This window comes from Herpailurus yagouaroundi, unplaced genomic scaffold, assembly GCF_014898765.1.
Source record: "Herpailurus yagouaroundi ecotype Mexico unplaced genomic scaffold, PumYag 28, whole genome shotgun sequence".
NCBI lineage: Eukaryota > Metazoa > Chordata > Mammalia > Carnivora > Felidae > Herpailurus > Herpailurus yagouaroundi.
In genome coordinates this window covers 32,233,772-32,254,961 of record NW_024412376.1, presented here as the reverse complement: position 1 = coordinate 32,254,961, position 21,190 = coordinate 32,233,772, and the positions used below count along the sequence as shown (strand labels likewise).

Here is a 21,190-nt window from a genome sequence, read left to right as displayed (position 1 = left end):
AGTTCCAGCTTAGCTACATTGACCAAGTATGAATTCACCACAGTCCTCTTCTTTACAAATTGGCATCCATGCATCACTCTTTAGAACACATGTAATTATCAAACAAATACATTATTGTGCTTCCATCTATGCAATAATCCATTTAAAACTGAAAACAGGAGGCCCTTCTGCCATGTGGCAGCCCTGGCAGCCTCTGGCCTGGGGCACCCCGACCCTGTCCAACAGCCTGGCGCTCAACATGCACCCGGTCAAGAGCCACCGCCTGCAGGATGGCATAGTAAATCCAACAATACGAAAAGATTTGAAAATGGTACCGAAATTCTGTTGTCCAATTGAAGGATGCCCCAGAGGCCCTGACAGACCGTTTTCTCAACTTTCTCTCGTAAAACAGCACTTTATGGAAATGCACGCCGAAAGGAAGCGTAAGTGTATAAGTGCAGCAACTGCTAAGGCACCAAGCGGGACTTGAGAAGGCACCCAAGGATTGTGGCAAGACCTTCCGGTGAACGTGCGGCTGTCCCTATGCCAGCAGGACCGCCTTACAGTTCCCTATCTACCAAACTGGCCACGAGATCCCTGCAGAGCACAGGGAGCCACCTAGTAAGAAAAGGAAAATGGAAAACTGCCTGCACAGCCAGAAGCTGTCCAATAAGACCACTGAGTAATTGAGCAGTGAGCCAGCTCCAAGACCAGACACTCAAGAACTAGAAACTTCTTTTGGAGATCTTGCAACCCTAATGCCGGAAAGCAGACTCTTACAACACCTCCAAGATACCCTCAGAAGTTGCTTTTACCCAAGCCCAGAGTGGCTCTGGTTAAACTTCCTGTTCTGCAGTTTCTCCCACACCTGTCTTTGTGCCTATAGCCAACTCCTCGGCCCAGCCCGTAGTGTTGGGCGTGGATCATCAGGGTTCCGCCCCTGGTGCTGTGCACATACTGCCCTTGTGGGTCGGAACCCTGATCGTCAGCCTAGATTCCGAGGCTGGCTGTCTCAAGGAGAGTCTCCCTCTTTCAAAAATTGTAAATCCTGTTGCTCTGGAGCCAATTAGTACAGGTGTTCAGGTGAACTTGGGTAAGAGCCTGTCTAATCCTTTACAAGAACTAGGAAACACATGTCAGAAGAATAGCATTTCTTCAGTCAACGTACAGACGGACCTGTCTTATGCCACACAACACTTCATACCTTCCGCACAGTGGGCCGGCCCCGATTCCTCCGGATCGTCCTGTTCTCAAACGGATTTGACGTTTGGTTCTCAAGTCTCCCTTCCCATTAGTGTTCACACTCAGACAGTCTTATCCAGTTCTAAGGTAACCTCTTTCACAGCTGCTCAGACTGATACGTTCACAGATGCCTGTTACCAGTCAGGTGGGATCTCCAGAGAAACTCAGACCAGTGCGATGCAGTGTCGGACAGATGGCCGAGTCCAGATGGACCAAGCTGTAACGTGTGGAGACATTTTTGAGAGCGTCCATGCATCCTACGGTGTTTCCACAGCCAATATCATAAGCAGCAGCCTAGTAGCAGGGACTGTCACTCATGGTTTGTTACCTCAGAACCACCCTAAGACTTTAAATCAAGATACTGAGAAATCTGCACCAATTATAAACTTCAGCGCACAGCACAGTATGCTTCTTTCACAGAACATGACAGATAATCAGACCCAGACTATAGATTTATTAAGTGATTTAGAAAACATTTTGTCAAGTAACCTGCCTGGTCAGACACTGGACGATCGTAGTCTTTTGTCTGACACGAATACTGGACAAGACACCCAGCTCCCATCTGGCCCAGCCCAGAATCCTGCAATTGATTTTGATATTGAGGAGTTCTTTTCCGCCTCATATATCCAAACTCAAACTGAAGAGAGTGAGCTTAACACCATGACCCCTGAGCCAGTCTTGGAATTGCTGGGGATAGAGACCCAAACTGACGTCTTCCTTGCAGACACCTCTGCCTAGTCCTATAGCTGTAGGGGAAATTCGAGCTTCTTAGGCCTTGAAATGTTTGACATACAAACACAGACAGACCTAAACTTCTTTTTTAGACAGTAGCCCCATCTGCCTCTGGGAAGTATTCTGAAACACTCCCGCTTTTCCGTGAGTACGGATTCGTCTGACACAGAGACCCAAACCGAAGGAATCTCCACTGCTAAAAGAATACCTGCTGTAGAGAGTAAAGTTCAATGGAACAGCACAGAAACACAGGCCATGAATTCTGGCTTTGAGACCCTTTGAGACTCAAACCGCAATGGGCAACTTTCTTCTGGCTGATTTGGCCTGGAACACGATGGAATCTCGGTTCAGCTCTCTAGAAACCGCAGAACTACACATGGTCTCCAAGTTCTAAACGTGAAGTCCGTGCATGGGTCGGCCTTTACGGTTTCCTTTCGGGTTCAGCGAGCGGAGGGTAGGACAACAGTGTTAACGCCACTGAACGTAGTTAACTGATGCGTTTACTTCGGACCTTGGAGGGTCTGTGCCTTTCTTACTTGTAAACATAAAGTATAAGATGTTGATCTAAAAATGATTGTTTCGGGGCGCCTGGGTGGCTCAGTAGGTTAAGCGTCCGACTTCAGCTCAGGTCACGACCTCGCAGTCCATGAGTTCGAGCCCCGCGTCGGGCTCTGGGCTGATGGCTCAGAGCCTGGAGCCTGCTTGGGATTCTGTGTCTCCCTCTCTCTCTGCCCCTCCCCCGTTCATGCTCTGTCTCTCTCTGTCTTAAAAATAAATAAACGTTAAAAAAAAATTATAAAAATGATTGTTTCTGTGTTGCCTCCGTTTGCCCTCTCACAGTTAGTCTTCCCATCTTAAAAAAAAAAAAAAAAAGTGTATCTCACACCTTTAAAACCCATCTGGCAATTAGCTGAAGCCAAGCTTAGCAGGTAGTACGGTGCCGACTTTTCAAATCTGCAAAACATTTCAGTTGAAATGTGACTCGCTTGACTTAAATTGCACCTAAAATATTTGACGGTGCTGGAGAGAAATTCCTGTTTCCTGATAGTAAATCTAAAGAACTCAGATGCCACGCAGCAGATTCAAGCTTAGACAGCGTGGGACTCCGGCTGCCTGCAGCTTCATCTGCTTTGACATCACCCTTTTTTCTGACTTGGGGACAAAGGGAAACTACAGCCAGCTTTAGCTTTTGAGACCATCTTCATGTAATCAATGCTACTCTTCCTCCACACAAACTAGGAGTGGTCCCAACGTAAATGTACAGGACTTTCCTTACAAGACGTGTTTCTGTACAATTACTGCTTCAAGAAGTAGCAGCGAGCACCCAGTGTAAACAGTGATCCTTCTGGTCTAAGCGACCGTCTGTCATCCCAACCGCGGAAACGCTGCGTTGTGGAATCATGCCCAGTTAGCTCATACTGGAATGTGCCCTCTGAACACCCCTGCTGCTCTCCCCAGTAGTGGGGGTGGGGGTGGGGTGCTCCAGAGCTGCTTCTCAAAGTGGACCCACGGTCTGGATCTGAGTTTTGTCTAAATGTTAAGGAAAAGAATAATGGAAAGAGAAAAGGACATCCCCCCCCCCCCGTAAATTTCCATACTTTGTGTAAGCTTGAATAGGGCAAGAGTGCAATCAATTATTCTCAACTGAATCTTCATCCACCTCTCATGTTTCCTGGAATAAGGAAAGACTTTGGCGCAGCAAGGGTAGCATTTGTGCCTTGAGGATAACAAGTATAGAACAGATCCACCTGAACTATGGTATTCTGCATTTTGTTGCCTTATTTAGATAGCAATACCAGTCTTCAAGGAAGATGAATACCAGCTACTTCAGTAATCAAGAACATCCACGTTTTTAGGTGGGAGCATGGTCACACATGCTCTGGAGGTTTTCTGTGGTTAGGAAATCAGGAATTCTTGATTGTTGGCCAACTTTCAGCAAAGGAAAAATCAGTGCAGCCAATAAGTTTTCTAACTTTATTAAAAAAAAAAAGTTCCTTCTGTGGCACAGGCTTTGCTGCTGAAAACTAAATCCTCAAAATCAAATCTAAGGAGTGGACTAATAACTCATTAAATGGATGATGTTTGTATTACTTCCTATCCCATAGAACAGTTGGTAGTGAATCAATAACCTATCCAGAACAGATGAACCTAACCTGATAGATAAAAGTTTGCTATGGTCACAGTGGCCTATGAACATGGGTTTCAAAACAGACATAAAGCCTTAACTTAGAATTTTATTATGTTTTAGAATTGTCACTGCCTTAATGTTCAAACATTTATTTAAGTTCTCCTAGTCAGGGAGAAATGCATGTTCGTTTATGGCTTTTTGCAAATATATATGCAGTGATCTTTGGCTTTACAAAATTTTTTTTTTGTCTCTGTTAAAATATTTGTTAATCCAGCCAGTAGAGTTACAGAAAAATGCAGCATGTCGTAATTCTTCATGTAAAGTAAGAACTGTTTCCCTCCCAAACCTTAGCTACCTGAAATGTCCTATGATTATTTGTAAAAACTAAAATTCTGTGATTAAAGAGAAGTGAGAATTTGAAAAAAAACTTAAAACAGTCAACTTTCACCATACAATAATACACAGTCTCTTTATCCATCCTTGGGCGATTTTTATTCATTTTCTAGCTGAGTCTGAGTCCTTCTTTGATATCCTTTAATGTAACTCTGATAAATTATATACACACACATATAACACACACATATTCTTTTAAAAATAATTAAGGAGTATTCATAAAGCATGTAATTTTTATTTTTGTGACTAATCATTTGATGGTAGCAGATATTTAAACCTTCTTCTTCCCTTAATAATTCCATATTCTTTTAGCGATCAGTAAGCACCTCTGCTTGTTATGGTTCCTTGCCTGATGGGGTGACCCCAAACTTCATCCATGAAATGTCTAGGTCATTAATGGGTTGCTTATATTGAGTTGTTGTACTTCATTAGCATTTTTTATCACAGGAACATGAGATAGTGTAAGGAAACTTAATTGTCTCAAGTGTGGTCTGAACCTGGTAACTCACTTCCAACGAATAGTGTGGAAGGGAGAGTAATAGTATCTTTGTAGTAGTGAACCCAGGCAGACACCCCCTTAACCAAATGATTAAGGATAATGTCACTAAAGAGAAGTCAAGTTGAAATCAGTAGCTCTCTGATATGATGAGATGAGGAAATCATTTTACTTATATGGTACTCTTCCTCCAAATCCATAACTCCAGGATAATCATGAGAAAATACCAGAAAGTCTTAACACCAGTAGAACAATGAAATGTTTATAACTGTATATGTCATATATAATGCATATGTATGCAATGTGTATATATAATGTATATGTGTGTACATACATGCATGAGAATAAGAACACAAAATGAGAATAATTTTTGCCTATGGGATAATGGGAAAGAAATGGGAACAGAGAGGATACTAAAGCTATATCTAGAATGTAATGGGTGTGTGTGTTTAATAATATAAAAAATGATAAAACATTAAGATTTTCAAAGATAAATTTAAAAAATACTTATTTTATAGTTTTTGAATATTTAGAATGCTTCACAATAAAAATATAACGGAAAAAACTTAAGGATAAAGCTGAATCAGTTTTGCCATTCAAATTAGAAAAAATTTATTGGTCTTACTTGGTTTCAATTTTTAATATTATTTAAACTTGCACACTGAACATATTTGGAGGAGAATTAAGACTTTGTTATAAAGCACAAAATACTTGTTATTAAATACCTATCAGAGTTTTATGTCTTATATTCATTGTAGCAATTCTCCTCCAGAGGAAAGACTAGAATTATTCTGATCCAAGGGCATGATTGGTCCCTCACTTTAAATAGACGCTGTGATGTGATGCATATCAGCAATGTATGCCAATTCCAGAATATGAATTTGGAATGTAGGAAAGGATTTCGTGAACATATAGCAATGGAAATGGAGTTGGTCTTTTAATAACTGCAGCAGCTGTTGAAATAAAGTGGAAATACTGAATATTTTATATGAAAATAACCTCAGGATGTTTATTTTCTTTATTTTTTTAAAAAAATATTTAATTCAATTATGCTGTTTCCATGGCAAAGCCATATAATTGGATAAAAATACACTTGAAAATTATGCCTTGTATTTTTCTGGTGCTAACACAAAATTATTGAAGAATGAAGACAGCCATGCCTAAATATCCTCAGCTTACTTCTGAATGTCACTAATGGCATTTGCTCCTTAAGCAAGAGCATCACGTTGCTGACTTTATCCTAGACAAAGCACAGGAGGTCAACACATTACAAGCATATTAAAAATATTTTTTTAATTCCTCTTTTTTTCTCACTTTTGGTGCATGTATTTTCCTATTTTTTTCCTTAATTCAATTTAACACTTCCCCAGGTTATATATTTCAATTATTATCTTCATAATCACTAAGCTAGTTATTATTCAAATCAATTCACCATCTTTATGTCAACTATAAGCAAAATGTTTTAATAATATTTGTGGCTATATGTAAGAATAAAATGTTTATGTTATTTTGTGCTCGATGAATTTATAATTCATTGGAAGAGAATCACCTAATTATAAACAAAACAAAACAATGAAACAAAAAAAACCCTGTTTTTAAATAAAATAATATTTTGTTTTATACTAAATGGCATAGGAAAGAAATAGCCAACTACTTATATATATAGCTATCCTACAGTCTTAACATTCTTCTAAAGACCACATTTGTCCATAATATTACAGCATTATGCAATACAGACCAGACAAGTAGGAAGTAGCAAGTACTCTGAATACTTTTAAAACACAGGAATGCTGGAAATAAAAGGGGAAATATGAAGATTCAGGAGCTGTCACATATGTCAAATTTTTTTAGGAATGTGCTGGTCTAAGGCAAGCCAGGATAGCCTATCTTAGCTAAAAGACAAGTTGTTGCACCATATTCCCCTATCAATAAATCACAAAGTGGTATAGCACTTGGTAGGTCTCATTGGAATTTTGAAGCCGTATGTACTGAGCTGGAGAAAAACTCTCCAACCTATTCTCAGGGCATTTGAAGGGTTATCAATTTTAAGTGAGGCCAAAAGGGACCTCAGTGGTGGGTGGTGGGTGGGTGACTCAGTTGGTTAAGTGTCTGACTTTGGCTAAGATCATGATCTCATGGTTCGTGAATTTGAGCCCCGCAATGGGCTCTGTGCTGACAGCTCAGAGACTGGAGCCTGCTTCAGATTCTGTGTCTCCTTCTCTTTCTGCCCCTCCCCTGCTCTCTCTCTCTCTCTCTCACTCAATAACAAAATAAACATTCAAAAAAGATAAAAATAAATAAATTTAAAAAAATTAAGTGAGGCCAAGAATAAGAAATGCCTCTGTAGCAGGTCCCAGGCTATAAAGATATCTACTCAGCCATGCCAGTCATATAACCCAGCAGATCTGATAATGTTAGATGTAGCTCTGGTGAATACGGACACTGCGTAGAATCTCTGGAAATTACCAACAAGTGTTATTGCAGAGCCCTAGGGTTCTGATGGAAGCCATCATCCTTCTGTGGCAGAAGACTGGAATGCTAATGTTCTTTATCATGAGAGAATAGATAATTCTGTGCTCATCTTGAGTCAGTTATGGTCTGAATCACGAAATCGTATAGTTGAGTGGTGCTACACAATCCATGATACAACAGAAACAGTACATTTAGGATCATATCTGAGGTCTACAAGATATAAGTAAGGTTAGAGGGTTATTTTATTTATTCTCCTCATTCTTCATTCTTGCTTTTTAAGTTTGTTTCCTTCATAAACTATGTGCATACAAGCCTGTTTCTCACCCTCTGCTTTCTGGAGGTATCCATGCTATCCAAGCAAGTAACTTAACTTCTCTCCACCTGCGTGTCTTCACTGGATTGAATTGCAAAGCAATCAGTAATATTTGTCTCGGGGTGCCTGGGTGGCTCAGTCAGTTAAGTGTCTGACGCTTGGTTTCCCCTCAGGTTATGGTTTTACGATTCGGTGGACTGAGCCCTCCATCGGGTTCTGCACTGACAGAGCAGAACCTGCTTGGGATTCTGTCTCTCTCCCTGTCTCTGCACCTCCCCTACTCCCCACCCCCTCTCAAAATAAATAAATAAACATTTAAAAAATAATACTACATATCTCATCTGATTGTCATAAAGATTAAGTGAGGTACCAATTGTAAACCACTTGAAACAGTGCCTTGCACATAATAAGCATTTTATATGTTGTTAATAATTTCAGAACAGATGAGGATAAAATTTTTAAAGATTAAATATGATCACCTCATATATATATGTATTTTCCATATATATATATATATATATATACACACATATATATAAAATTTTCTAAAATAAATAACTTCCTATTTATACTGCCTTAAACTCCCAAACTTTTCTCATTTCTAGGCCATTAGAATTAACGTTAGACTCTAGTCCCATAATGAACTTCTGATGATAATGTAAAACATGAGATACTAGATCTCTCAACATAATGAAAATCTTTCACTTAGAATAATAATAGAATTCCCAAATGAACAAATTGAAGATGCTGCTGATAACAAAATCTGAGCAGTAGTTACAAACTACATTGATATCAAGGGAAGGACTTTAAACACACAATTTCCAGATTATCATTATAAGTAGATGGATGGATAGATAGATAGATAGATAGATGATAGAAAACAGATAGATAGATTCCTACTTCTTGGAGCTGTGGAGAAAGGAAGCAGGTATAGGTATAGAATCTTATGAATCCTATTTCTAATGGTCCATTTTCTTAAGGAAGTAGGGAGGAACAGACCTGTGACGTTTCCCTTAGACCACCGACAAGCATCCTGATTCTATCTTCCTCCTATAGAAAAACAGTTGATTCACATGAATATATATTCACTCAAACAGCCTCTATCTAGACTTGCACAAGAAAATACTTTTAAGAACTATCGAATTATTATTTCCTAATGTGCCATTTCTTCAAATATTCCACAAAATTATTCTCATAAGGTCTCTTTTCCTCAAAAGTATAATGAAATAATTTATTTTTATTATAAAGAAAAATATTTATATGATTAATATATAAATAGGCAAAATATATGTATTTTTTCATACTCTTAGAGAAAAAGGAAGTTTAATAAAGGTTTATATCTGCATGCAAGAAATTGGCTGACAATGACAGTGAAATCTGGATAACAACAACAAAAATATCTCCCAAAGCCTTTTTCTTCAGTATTTTGGGTACTTGAAAGTATTGTTAAAATATATTTTTTCCATTTTCAATATTCTTCCTGTCATAAATGTTATTATCTACCATGGAGGCAGCCTTTATGTTCAGCTATCACCCACAGACATGAGCCACACTCCATGTATGCATTATAGTATATTAAAAAAAAAATCTCAGGTTGAAATATTGCACACAATCAAGTGCTGTTACAGGGATTTTATCACTAAGTGGATTTGGTAGAGAGTATTAGAGGATTCATCTAAGTATAAAAAAAATCACTTGAGAATCATTCTTGTTTCGCATTTGCCCTCTAGGTAAAATGCTGCCTCTCTTCAATCATATTTTTGGATACTAAAGTGTTATTGACTATACAGTCATTCTTCAGAGAACAATGTTAAACACATCTGCTCTGGATTCAACCCCTCCCCTCATCACATCCATCTATTGTTATGCAGAGAAAGAGGGAGAATGTATAATAGATGAGAAGGTTATTATTTTATAGCACTTGTCAACCTGACACTTAAAAAAAAAAAAACCTGCATGGAAGTTTTGTTTTGAATAAATGACACTTTTCTCTTATGGAATCAAATCAATATTTCTTAGTAAATCAAAAGAAGATGTAGATTGCAAAGAATACAGTAAAGGTGTCTAATCATGTCTGAAAGGTAAATACAAGCACTATACCTTGTCACCATTCCATGCTGAGATATCAGCAATTTTCTTTTACCATTTACTTTAAATATTAGAGAGCTTGACTCACTTGACCTTAAAAGATATTGTATATCAAAGGTGGAGTGGAAATAGTTTCCAGATGCCAAAAAGAGGGATCTTTTGGGATCTTAAATTGTATGCATTGTTTTTACACATTTAATTCAGATTATTTTGTTTCCATGTAAGTCAGATTAATAAATGAAAGCTTGGTTTCTCCTTCAGTCTGAGATGAGGCCCTAATAATTCACCCTTCCTAATTGTAAAAGAGAAGATATTCTTTTCAATTCCTTACCTTTGCATTCAGCTTTCATCTAGTTTATATTTCATGATACCAAAGTGTATTACTTACCAGACACCCACCAATACCAGAACAGCTCCCTTTGTGAAATATGTCACCATGGTGCTTAGAGGAGAGTATGAAATAATTGAACACATCACCAAAAAACATGCAAAGCACAATGCTAATTTTCCTTGTCTTTATAACTAGATATCTCTATGTGGGGTCACATAGAGAATCCACAGAATTCTACTAACTAAGTTATAAAAGGAATACAGATTTATTTTCTGTCATTGTTGAGTTTATATACAAGAGGATAAGAAATAGACTGAAGAGTAAATCCCATTAGAGGTACATAGAAGAAGAACAGAAGACCAAATTGAGATTCCTCCACATGCCCAAACTGAAAAAACAGGATAAAATACTCCTCCAACTGGAGCTCAGAGGGAAGACCAACAGTCCCAGGTAAGTAGGGAGGTGATGTAAGAAAAATGGCTTTCAAGATACAGTAAGTAGAAGGGCTGACCACCTTGAATTTGAACAAATGACAAGTGATACATCACAGCAACATGGTATCAATGATAAAGACCATAGCTAATAAGAAAGGGGGGGGTGGTTGATGGTAAAGAAAGAGAAATAAAAGAAAGAAAGAAATTTAGTAAAGAAAAACAAGGAAATGAAATAAGGAGTTCATTTTGTAAGAAAACATAATGGAATGATCAGAGGAATATATAAAGACAAGAAAATAGAAAACAAATTCAAAAATCTAAGACCACAATGATGAGGTTAAAAACTATTATTATCTAAAAAGGGTAAGCTAAGGAAATAAATAATCAAAACAGACACTTGAAAGAACTATATTACAGAACATCCAATAATAGAAGCTCACAGGTGAAAATCTGGTCATTGGCCCGAAAGAACTTGTGTTCATCAGTGTGAACACAAAAGAGAAAACAAAGACAAAAAAATCAGAATCCAAAGCTTTTATCGATTAAACAAGAACACTTGTGCTTTCAAAAAAAAAAGGGGGGGTAAGAAACATTGAACACCCTTGAAAACCCAAAATATGCTTGGATTTCACAATATGTATGTTCATCTCCAAAACACAAAGCTCTGTTAACCTCCTTATCTCATTGCACCTCTGCAATAGCCACATGAGGTTAGAAGATCTAACTTCTTTTCTATTTAACAGATACATGAACCGACGTGCACAGAAATTGACTTGCCCAAGATGAAGTGCAAAGGAAGTTAAGGAGAAGTTATCAATTTAAATCTTCTTACTTAGAGCTGATGCTCTCTTTTGTTATGGAAAATTGAGTGCAAGGGGCCAGGTAAGGAAAACAGCAGTGGTGTGGGAAATATTAAGTGTGAAATTCTGAAGGCAGGATTAGAGCATGGCCATTTATTTGTCATTTAAAAATGTCATATATTTCTTTGTAAGTTCAGGTATTTTATTTCGAATGATGTCTCCAGAGAAAAACTGAAAATAACTCAAATTGGATGAAATACAGCAGCAGATTCCTATAGGGACCAATTACAAATAAACAGCCTCATTAAAGCTGTAAATGCTTATAAAGTACATCAGAGTAGGAACATCCAACAGTGAAGCACAGGTGTACACAGTTACTACCAATATTTAGCATAATTTAAATTTGGAACATAATTTAAAGTAATTTATGGGAAATGTAGGCATAGGAGGATCTCCTAACCCAATAATGATAGAAGAAACTGCAGGGCAAGATTGAGATGTCTACTTTGTTCTGTATTGTGTTTGTTCAATTTGCCCTCTCTCCCTATTTCGGTTTCTCCCTTCATTTTAGAAACTCTCTGGTGCTTTCTGTAATTCATTGATGTGCCCCACATTGACCTTCCCCCTTTGAAAATTATTCTGTATCTGTGCATATATTCTCCTCATTTAGACAAGTGATTACATTCTTTCTTACTTCTTAAGTTTTAGAACTAACTCTCATTAACATGACTAGGAGGATATTTACCAATATATATCTTAAAGTGCAAATACATTTCATAAGATGAATTTCTTTTTTTTTTTTAATTTTTTTTCAACGTTTTTTATTTATTTTTGGGACAGAGAGAGACAGAGCATGAATGGGGGAGGGGCAGAGAGAGAGGGAGACACAGAATCAGAAACAGGCTCCAGGCTCTGAGCCATCAGCCCAGAGTCCGACGCGGGGCTCGAACTCACGGACCGCGAGATCGTGACCTGGCTGAAGTCGGCCGCTTAACCGACTGCGCCAACCAGGCGCCCCATTAAGATGAATTTCTTAAAGAGAGGAAATTTAGAGGAATGGTTAATTAAGGATGATGGGACACAAAAAGTATGATTATAAAGAAATGCCTGGAATTAAAATTTCCATTTTGCTTTCTAATAACAGAAAACTGAATTTACCATGGTGGATTCATTTCTACCACACCCAATACATTTCATCAATATGAGTCAATGCATTTTTATTGAGACTAAAATGAAATGTAACTAGCAGAATTCATTTTAATGGTTTCAAAGTCAATAGTAAGTAGCTCTATAAATACGAATGATGTCTAGGGAAAAACTTAATTTATTCTCAAATTGAATTCACAAACTAAATTTACTGACTGTGATTTTTACGTATACATTGGGGAAAATGGTTACCTTACACTAAATTATTTGAAAATCACTTTTGTGCCTGCCTAGAACCTAGTTAAATTTGATTTTTAAATTGTTGAAACCTGAAAATGTAAATCTGTTGTGTGACCTTAATCAAAATATTAACACTTTTGGCTATAGTTTCCTCATCAATAGAATGACTATTGGATAAAGTAAGTGAGGTGCTTTTAACTTTGGAACAAATAATCTTTTGTTAAGAAACTGTATGTTAGCCTCTCTCTTGAAGACATTTCTGAATGTCCTAGAATTTTATTGGCAAAATGACGTGTAGCTTCCTGTGTGCATTGCTTTGGAGAGAAGATCTATACATTTCATTAGATTCTATGCAAAGCAGACTACATGTTTATCTCTTTTTATTGATGCTGTCATGTTCTATCTGTCGTTCACTGAGTGCAGAAAAATAATCTATGAAGGTTGTTGAAAATATGGATCATTGGGACACACCAAAAAAGTTCCTGATTAGGAGGGTCGGGGTCAAGTTTACATGAGAAACACTGCCATATGCCACAGGACCCATCAAAATTAAGGATGTGATAACCAAAATGTAGTTTAGAGTATTTTAAAAATGATAAAACAATATGCTTTTACAGTCTGTGCTGATTAGTGTAACAGATTTTCTGAGAAGCCAAGCCCCTTAACGTTTCTTTATTGAAATGTTAATTTTTATGAAGATGGCTCTCCTGTCTACTTTCACAAGAAGGGCAAAGATTGAAGATGAAGATCCACTGAGTGGCTTTAAGTTTGTGTAGAATGTCTTATAAAAGGTTTCAATGTGTAGGAAAACAAAACTATTAACTAAAATAAGGTTTGAGTTCCATACACCCACTATACTACCCCTGCAGATTTAATGTAGCTGCTTTAGCTCTGGGGATTTTAGTTTGTTTGTTTGCTTGTGGTTATGGTTGTGTTTTGGGTTTTTTTTGTTTTTTTTCCTCTGAATTGGAAAGATCTAATTTTCTTCCTATAAAGTGGCCATTTTTTTTCTGCTTTACTTGTAATTCTACAGAGGTTTATATATTAAAGGAACTCTAAAAACAATCATGTCACCATGGAATCAAAGACATTACTTTTAAATTTCTTCATTCCATTCCTTATCACTTCCACAAAGTCATCTCCTTTGAAGTCATTGAAGTCTCCTCGAGAATTTTCAGGGGGCATGAGACAACACCAGTTATATTTCTAATTATTACTGATAAGAAATGGAAATATCTACTTTGTCCAGATGAGGTCATTAGCTAAAAGCTAAGGAAATGACTGCAATACATTAAAACATTCATCTAATTCACTCTTTAAAAAGTCCTGCCAGGCTGAAAAATGAGGAATTTAACAAAACATAAATGTTCTCATAAAGCCCTTTATATTCAGTTGCAGCAAATTAGGACTTTTTCTTTAAAAAATACAATAAATAAATCACTGGTGTCTAACGCATTTTAGGAAGTAATCATTAAATAAATGTCAAATAAAGAACAAATTCAGACTTAGTAGAGTCTTTATTCAAGGGGATAGTTGTAAGGTGAGAAAAGGCACTATTACAATAGAAAGTGCTAACCTTAGATCAACAAACGTCTTAGGAGTGAGTCAAAAAGGACATTTCCCTTACAGAGAGAAGTGAATATAGCTAGAAAGAGCAGGGTGTGGGCAAGTTGGATGAAGGGCTTGTATGATAGGATGGTGGAATAAAGAATGCTTTACCCTGGGGGCACCCAACCATCTCCCTCATAGAGCATGTGAGTCTTGACCTTGGGGTTATAAATTTTAGCCCCATGTGGGGTACTGAATAAAATCTTAAAAAAAAAAAAAAAAAAAAAAAAGGAATGCTGAACTCAGTCTATACCCAGGTGAGCTCTGAAGAAGGGCTGTAAGATGGCCCAGGCTGAGAGTGGCTCAAAAGCTAGGAACCTGGGGCAAGAAGAGAAGCTTGACCAAAATTTGGTTAATAAGCATTTGGTTCCAAAGGATCGGTGGGGATAACAATTCACCAAATCATTTATGAGGCAGAGAATAGGAATCTGGAGAGTCTATGTCTGGTCATGTCATAAGTAAACAAAGAGCATGCATGAGTCTTACCCAAGTTATCTAGAGAAGAGTGTTTCTTGCGGTTAAGCTGTACTCCAGAACCCCAAAATGTGGAGGACTTCTTCCCCTTCACTGTTTTCCAGGCTCACAGGAATGTGATAAAAGTCAACATAGTTAACAGATTTTTCCAAATGCCATAGTAAAATACCACCTGCATTTTGTATTTCTACCTCATTGTACATTCTTTATAGACAGAAAATAATTCTCTTTGGTCTAGAGATGCCCGTCTCTTGGGGGAGGGGTGGGGTAGTAGAATAGGGTATCTAATGTGATAGATAAATGCAAAGCAGAGTAGAACGAGTTTCCCTCACTGGTGAAAATTCAGAAAAGGAGCCATTCAGCGATGCATACTGCCCTGTCACTGAATCGAGCTTTGCCATGGCCACCCCATACAGAAGTGGTTTCAGACAGAGAATGTGGTTTAAAAAAAGTGTCTCTGTCAGCCAATTTTAGACTCATGGAATGTTTTTTAAATGTTTTATTTATTTTTGGGAGAGATAGACACAGTGCAAGCCGGGGCGGGGCAGAGAGAGAGGGACACAGAATCTGAAGCAGGCTCCAGGCTCTGAACTGTCAGCACAGCCCAGTGCAGGGCTCGAACTCACAAACCACAAGATCATGACCAGCCGAAATCAGATGCTTAACCGGCTGATCCACCCAGGTGCCCCTAGACTCATGGAATCTTATATCTGGACTATGAGTTAAATTTAGAGAAAGAACATTGCTCTTCCCAATAAAACGAGTTGATACTGCTCATTATGTTCTAAGCACATGCTGTTTGCTGGGTTGCCAGGCACGAAGGCAACATTCATACATAAGTTTATTTTTTTTTAATTTTTATTTATTTATTTTAATTCAAATGTAATTAACATTCAGTGTCCTGTTGGTTTCAGGTGTACAATATAATGATTCAACAAGTTTATACATTACTCAGTGCTCATCGTGATAAGTGTACCTTTAATCCCCCTCACCTGTTTCACCCATCCCCCTCCTTTCTGTCAACCACCAGTTTATTCTCTGTATTTAAGAATCTGGTTTTTAGTTCATCTCTTTTTATATTCTTTTGTTTTCTTAAATTCCACACATGAGTGAAATCATATGGTATTTGTCTTTCTCTGACTGACTTATTATACTTAGCTTTATACCATCTAGATCCATCCATGTTGTTGCAGATAGCAAGATCTCATTCTTTTCTATGGCTGCATAATATCCCATTGTATATATACATATATATACACACATATATATATTTATATATATATATATTTATATATATACACATATATATATTTATATATATATATTTATATATATATATTTATATGTTTCACACCTTCTTTATGTGTTCATCTATAGATGGACACCAGTGTTGTTTCCATATCTTGGCTATTGTAAAAAATGCTGCGATAAATATAGGGGTGCATACATTTTTTTGAATTAGTGTTTTGTTTTCTTAGGGTAAATACCTGGCAGTAGAATTACAGGATCATATGGTAATTATATTTTTAATTTTTTGAGGAACCTCCATACTATTTTCCATTATTTTACATGGTGGCTGTATCATTTTGTATTCCTACTAACAGTGCATGAGGGTTCCTTTGTCTCCACATCTTCACCATCATGCGTCCTTTCTTATGTTTTGATTTTGGCCATTCTGACAGCTGTGAAGTGATACCTCACTGTAGTTCAAATTTGCATTTCCCTGCTAATAAGTGATGTTGAACATCTTTTTATGTGTCTGTTAGCAATCTGTATGTCTTCTTTTGGAAAAAAAAACTGTTCATGTCTTCTGCCCATTTTTAATTGGGTTATTTGTTTTTGTTTTTGTTTTTGTTTTTGTTTTGGTGTTGAGTTGTATAAGTTCTTTGTATATGTTGGATATTAACCTCTTATCAGACACATTACTTACAAATATCTTCTCCCATTTGGTGGGCTTTTTGTTTTATTTGTTTGCTTATTTATTTATTTATTTATTTATTATTTATTCTTTCACAGTGCAAAACCTTTTTATTTTGGTGTAGTCCTAATAGTTTAATTTCACTTTTGTTTCCCTTGCCAAAGGAGACATATCTAGAAAAACATTTCTGCAGCTAATGTCGAAGAGATTACTGCCTATGTTTATGGTTTCAGGTCTCAGATTTAGATCTTAAATCCATTTTGAGTTTATATTTGTGTGGAAGAAAGTGGTCCAGCTTTTGTTTTTTCCATGTAGCTATCCAGTTTTCCTAACACCATTTGTTGAAGAGATCACCTTTATTCCCATTAGATAGTTTTGCCTCCTTTGCCATAGATTAACTGACCTTATTACCATGGGTCATTCATATTTAATTTTAAATCTTCAGGAGTAACAACTCGTAGGCTATTTTCAAGGTTTATATGTGACCTAATGCTTCTAAATCAAATTTAGCATCACTCAAAAACAGATTCTTAAACATTCCCATTGAATAAGCAATATAAATTCAATAATCAGCTTAAACATATCTCTGTACCTCCTTTTACCCCCTTTTCTTATCATCACCACCATCATTTAAAACAAAGTACACAAGATGTGGCATAATTGGACTGTTTTCAGAACCTATATGCCGTATGTCCATTTTCTCATCTGGCTGTTTCTCTCTGCTTCCTTCAGGGGAGAGCCATTGATCAGCAAGCTATTGATGGACACTCCTCTACCGGTGGAAATGGAATTCCTCTATTAGATTTCATACAGGGTCATGGAGTTTCATAAGACACGCAAAGGGAAGATAGATTTGTGCAAGCTTCCTCGAGGCCAGAACAGATGGAATGCGGCTCTTCCTGTACCAAGACGAAGTGGACCTTGGCCTCAGGCCTGGTGCTTTTAGAGTGTTAAGCAGTTCTTATGATTGGGGAAAAGCAAACATGTATTTAAACAGCTAGTTCTAAAAAGAAAGAGACATAAAACAATGGAGCCTATTTCCATGGGCACCATATGGAATTGTTATTTTAATCATCACTCTATGTAATCACACATTTAAAAAAAAATATTCTCTATAATTAGCCCTTAAATCTTAACTGCCCTTTGGTGATTAAATTTTCTAATCCAATGTGTTCCTGCTGTCCATTTAAACATGACTTTAGCTTATAAAAATATTGATGAATGTGGAAAAACACCTAGATTACAATGTTGCATACCTAAGAAGTGTAGTCCTAGAATTTGACCAGGTATGATATAGTGAAAAGGTGTAATAGTTTTACATATATCGCCGTATGTTAAAGGTATCATTGACTAGGATAAGGAAACATTATAAGTAAGTACTAATAATTGATTAGAAGCTAAGAGGAAGTATTGAATATCATTCTGGTCCATGAATTTTTCAAGATTTATGCCTCTAAAGTTTACATAAATAACTGTTATAACTACAGTCCATAGATCAAAATATAAACAAATATGATTATCTAATTGTCTTAAGCTGTATACTTTAGTAGAAAATGGTGAATACATGTTCATACCAAAACAAGTCAAGTTCGTGAGCTTTGACTAGCTCACCTGGGTTTGACTTCCAGCCTCACCACTAATCTTGGGCAAGCTACGTCAGATGAGCCACTCCCTATCTCATTTCATCAACTGTACTGTGGATATTAAAATAATCCTAATTTCAAAGTTTGTTCTACCAATGAAAAGACCTAATTGACTATTATAAAGCTCTTGAAAATCCCTGGCATATTTTAAACAATAAATGTTAGCTATCATTAGGATACACAGCTTTAGCAAAGACTCATTTTTCTGTGTGCTCTAAATGAATCTGTTTCTTTATTATGTGGTCTTACTATGATGATTATTGCTAACTGATTGCAAGATAGGCACTGTGCTAAGTTAAGCATCATACACTCACTCAAACACACACACACACACACACACACACACACACACACACACATAAAATTTCATTTGATTTTTTCACCATCTAGGGTTTATAGCTATTATTATAATGCCTGTAATACCAAACAGGAATTGAGGCATAGAGTTGCAAAGTAACTTCTCCAAGATCATAAACCATTTAAATAATGGGGACAAACACTACCTTAAGCATCAACAAAACCTAGATTTTCACTCAAGATATATAATTTACAAGCTGTATTATCTAAAGAAAGCTAACTGTATGGCTTATGTCCTTACCTGTAAAATAGGAGTAACATTATGTATTCTTTCCTGTTTCTTGAGTTAGTAGAGAGAATCAAATGATGTCATAATGATGAAAACACTCCAACAAGTGGAATATGAATTGAAGATTCCTCAGCGTATGGTACATAGGTCTCTTTAAGAGTGCTTCAGATTCCATTGTTCTTAGCCACCTCCTCAGTGAGCATGGAGCCTGGTTTTCCTTTGATGGTTATTCCTGTTATTTCCTGCAGTAGTTTCTGAAGGAAAGGAGGGTCTTAACATCTATAATCATAGCTGGTGTCTGAATGTGAACGTGTGGGGCTTTTCTTCCCTGCCTGTGATTCCTGGGCTTCCAGGAAATGTAGCTGCCATGTATAGATCTCATTTGAAACGCTAAATTCCAATAAATTTCTCCTTCTTGGGCCTTAAGATAAATTTGTTCTGCTTCTCCAAACTATTTAGGAGTTACCAAAATGGAGCTGCTGAGATCCTAATGACCCAATCTTTCTTCTATAACACAACTATCTCCTCAAAATGAAGACTCTCACGAGCATTTGGGGAATTGGGTGTTTGAAAGACATAGATTCAGGGACTATGGCTAAACTCTACCTCATGTTCTCAAACGAGGAGCCATCAGGTCCTCTACAACACAGGCCTTGTTATTCACTCTTCCCCCTTCTGCCCAGAATCCTGTTTGTCTCCTAGTGTTTGTAAACTCAGGAGTCTTATCCTCTCTCTGACTTCTTTAAAGGACCCACAGTTTATCAAGCAAGTCTGAATCCACCCCAAACTTCGAATCTGACGATAATATAACTTTAAATCTGTCAGAATATGTTTTATAAAATTGACATTCTACCCTTATACCAATAATATGAAAGAAAAAAAATATGGATATATGAATATGGCAAGTAATATGGAATCATAACTATGGTTATATTGCTTGCATTATAATCTTAAAATGGGGAGAATCTGAAAAAAAAAAACCACTGTTTTTTAAACATCTTTATGGAGTTACAACTTTAAATTTATTTTTTACCTTAGCCATCATCCAAATGGCATTGCTGAATAGGATTCAACCTATTAACTCCCAAAAGGTGATACATACTTTAACACTCAGATCTGAGACTCCCTAAAGAAGTAGGGGAAGGAATTATGAAGATAGAAAATCTTCTTGTTTCCTTAAAGTGGGTGTAGTTTCAAAACTGCCCGCGATGGTGGTTAAAGAACAATGGAGCCAAATAAAAGGGCCACTATTTGTTATATTCTGATATATTGAGGATCAAAAAAAATTATAGTTAATTGCAAGGGTTCTTACCCAGTGACAATTTGCCCCCCGAGAGACATTTTAATTGACTGAAGACTTTTTGGCTGTTACCACTAGGGAACGTGGAACTGGCTTCTGATGAGTAAAGACAGAGGTATTCCTAAACACCCACAATGCACAGAATAGCTCCCCACAAAAAAATTTTACAATTTCAAATGTCAATAGTGCTTAGACTGAGGGGTGCCTGGGTGGCTCAGTCCATTAAGCATCTGACTCTTGATTATGCTCACGTCATGATCTTATGATTCATGGGTTTGAGCCCCACATCAGGCTCTACGCCCGTCAGTGTGAAGCCTGCTTGGGATTCCCTCTCTCCCTCTCTCTCTCTGTCCCTCCCCTGCTTGCTGGCTCTCTCTCTCTCTCTCTCTCTCTCTCTCAAAATAAATACATAAACATAAAAATTGTTTAAAACTACAGGGCTTAGACTGAGAAATGCTTAACAATGGAAAAAATTTCATTTCATAAACAAACTCCAAATGGGGAAAAACTACATAAATGTAAATTAAGGTAGTTGTTTGCAAAAGAAGGGTAAATGTAATACATGTTTTTACGTTACTTTTAATGTGTGACTGAATTTGTCACCAGCTAGACCCCAACACCTGACATTTACTTCCTGCCTGCTTGTACTCACTAATCTTTGTCTAACATTTTTCCTTAAACACTTCTTTTTGGCTTACATCATAACTCAGGCAAATGAAACTGAAATCATCCCTCAGGTGATGGTGACTGCCCTAACAAGACCTGCCACCAGCCCAGACCACCCAGATCTTTTGAGCTAAGCCCCCGACTAGCGCCCGTGCAGCTGTACCATGGAGTGACCTTTGGAAGGACCAACAACTACCTTTA

General features: G+C 37.1%; 1 long non-coding RNA gene and 1 pseudogene across 1 annotated transcript; one reads left to right on the top strand and one right to left on the bottom strand.

The window, feature by feature from the left end:
* The first annotated feature begins 214 nt into the window (after positions 1-214).
* On the top strand, positions 215-2,347 carry LOC121018604 (ATM interactor-like; annotated as a pseudogene).
* Positions 2,348-17,317: 14,970 nt separating this feature from the next.
* On the bottom strand, positions 17,318-19,147 carry LOC121018094 (uncharacterized). Its single transcript, XR_005785139.1, has 2 exons — positions 19,036-19,147; positions 17,318-17,797 (listed from the first exon to the last, which is right to left on the bottom strand). It is a non-coding gene; the product is annotated as an uncharacterized LOC121018094 (long non-coding RNA).
* Between the last annotated feature and the right edge of the window lie 2,043 nt (positions 19,148-21,190).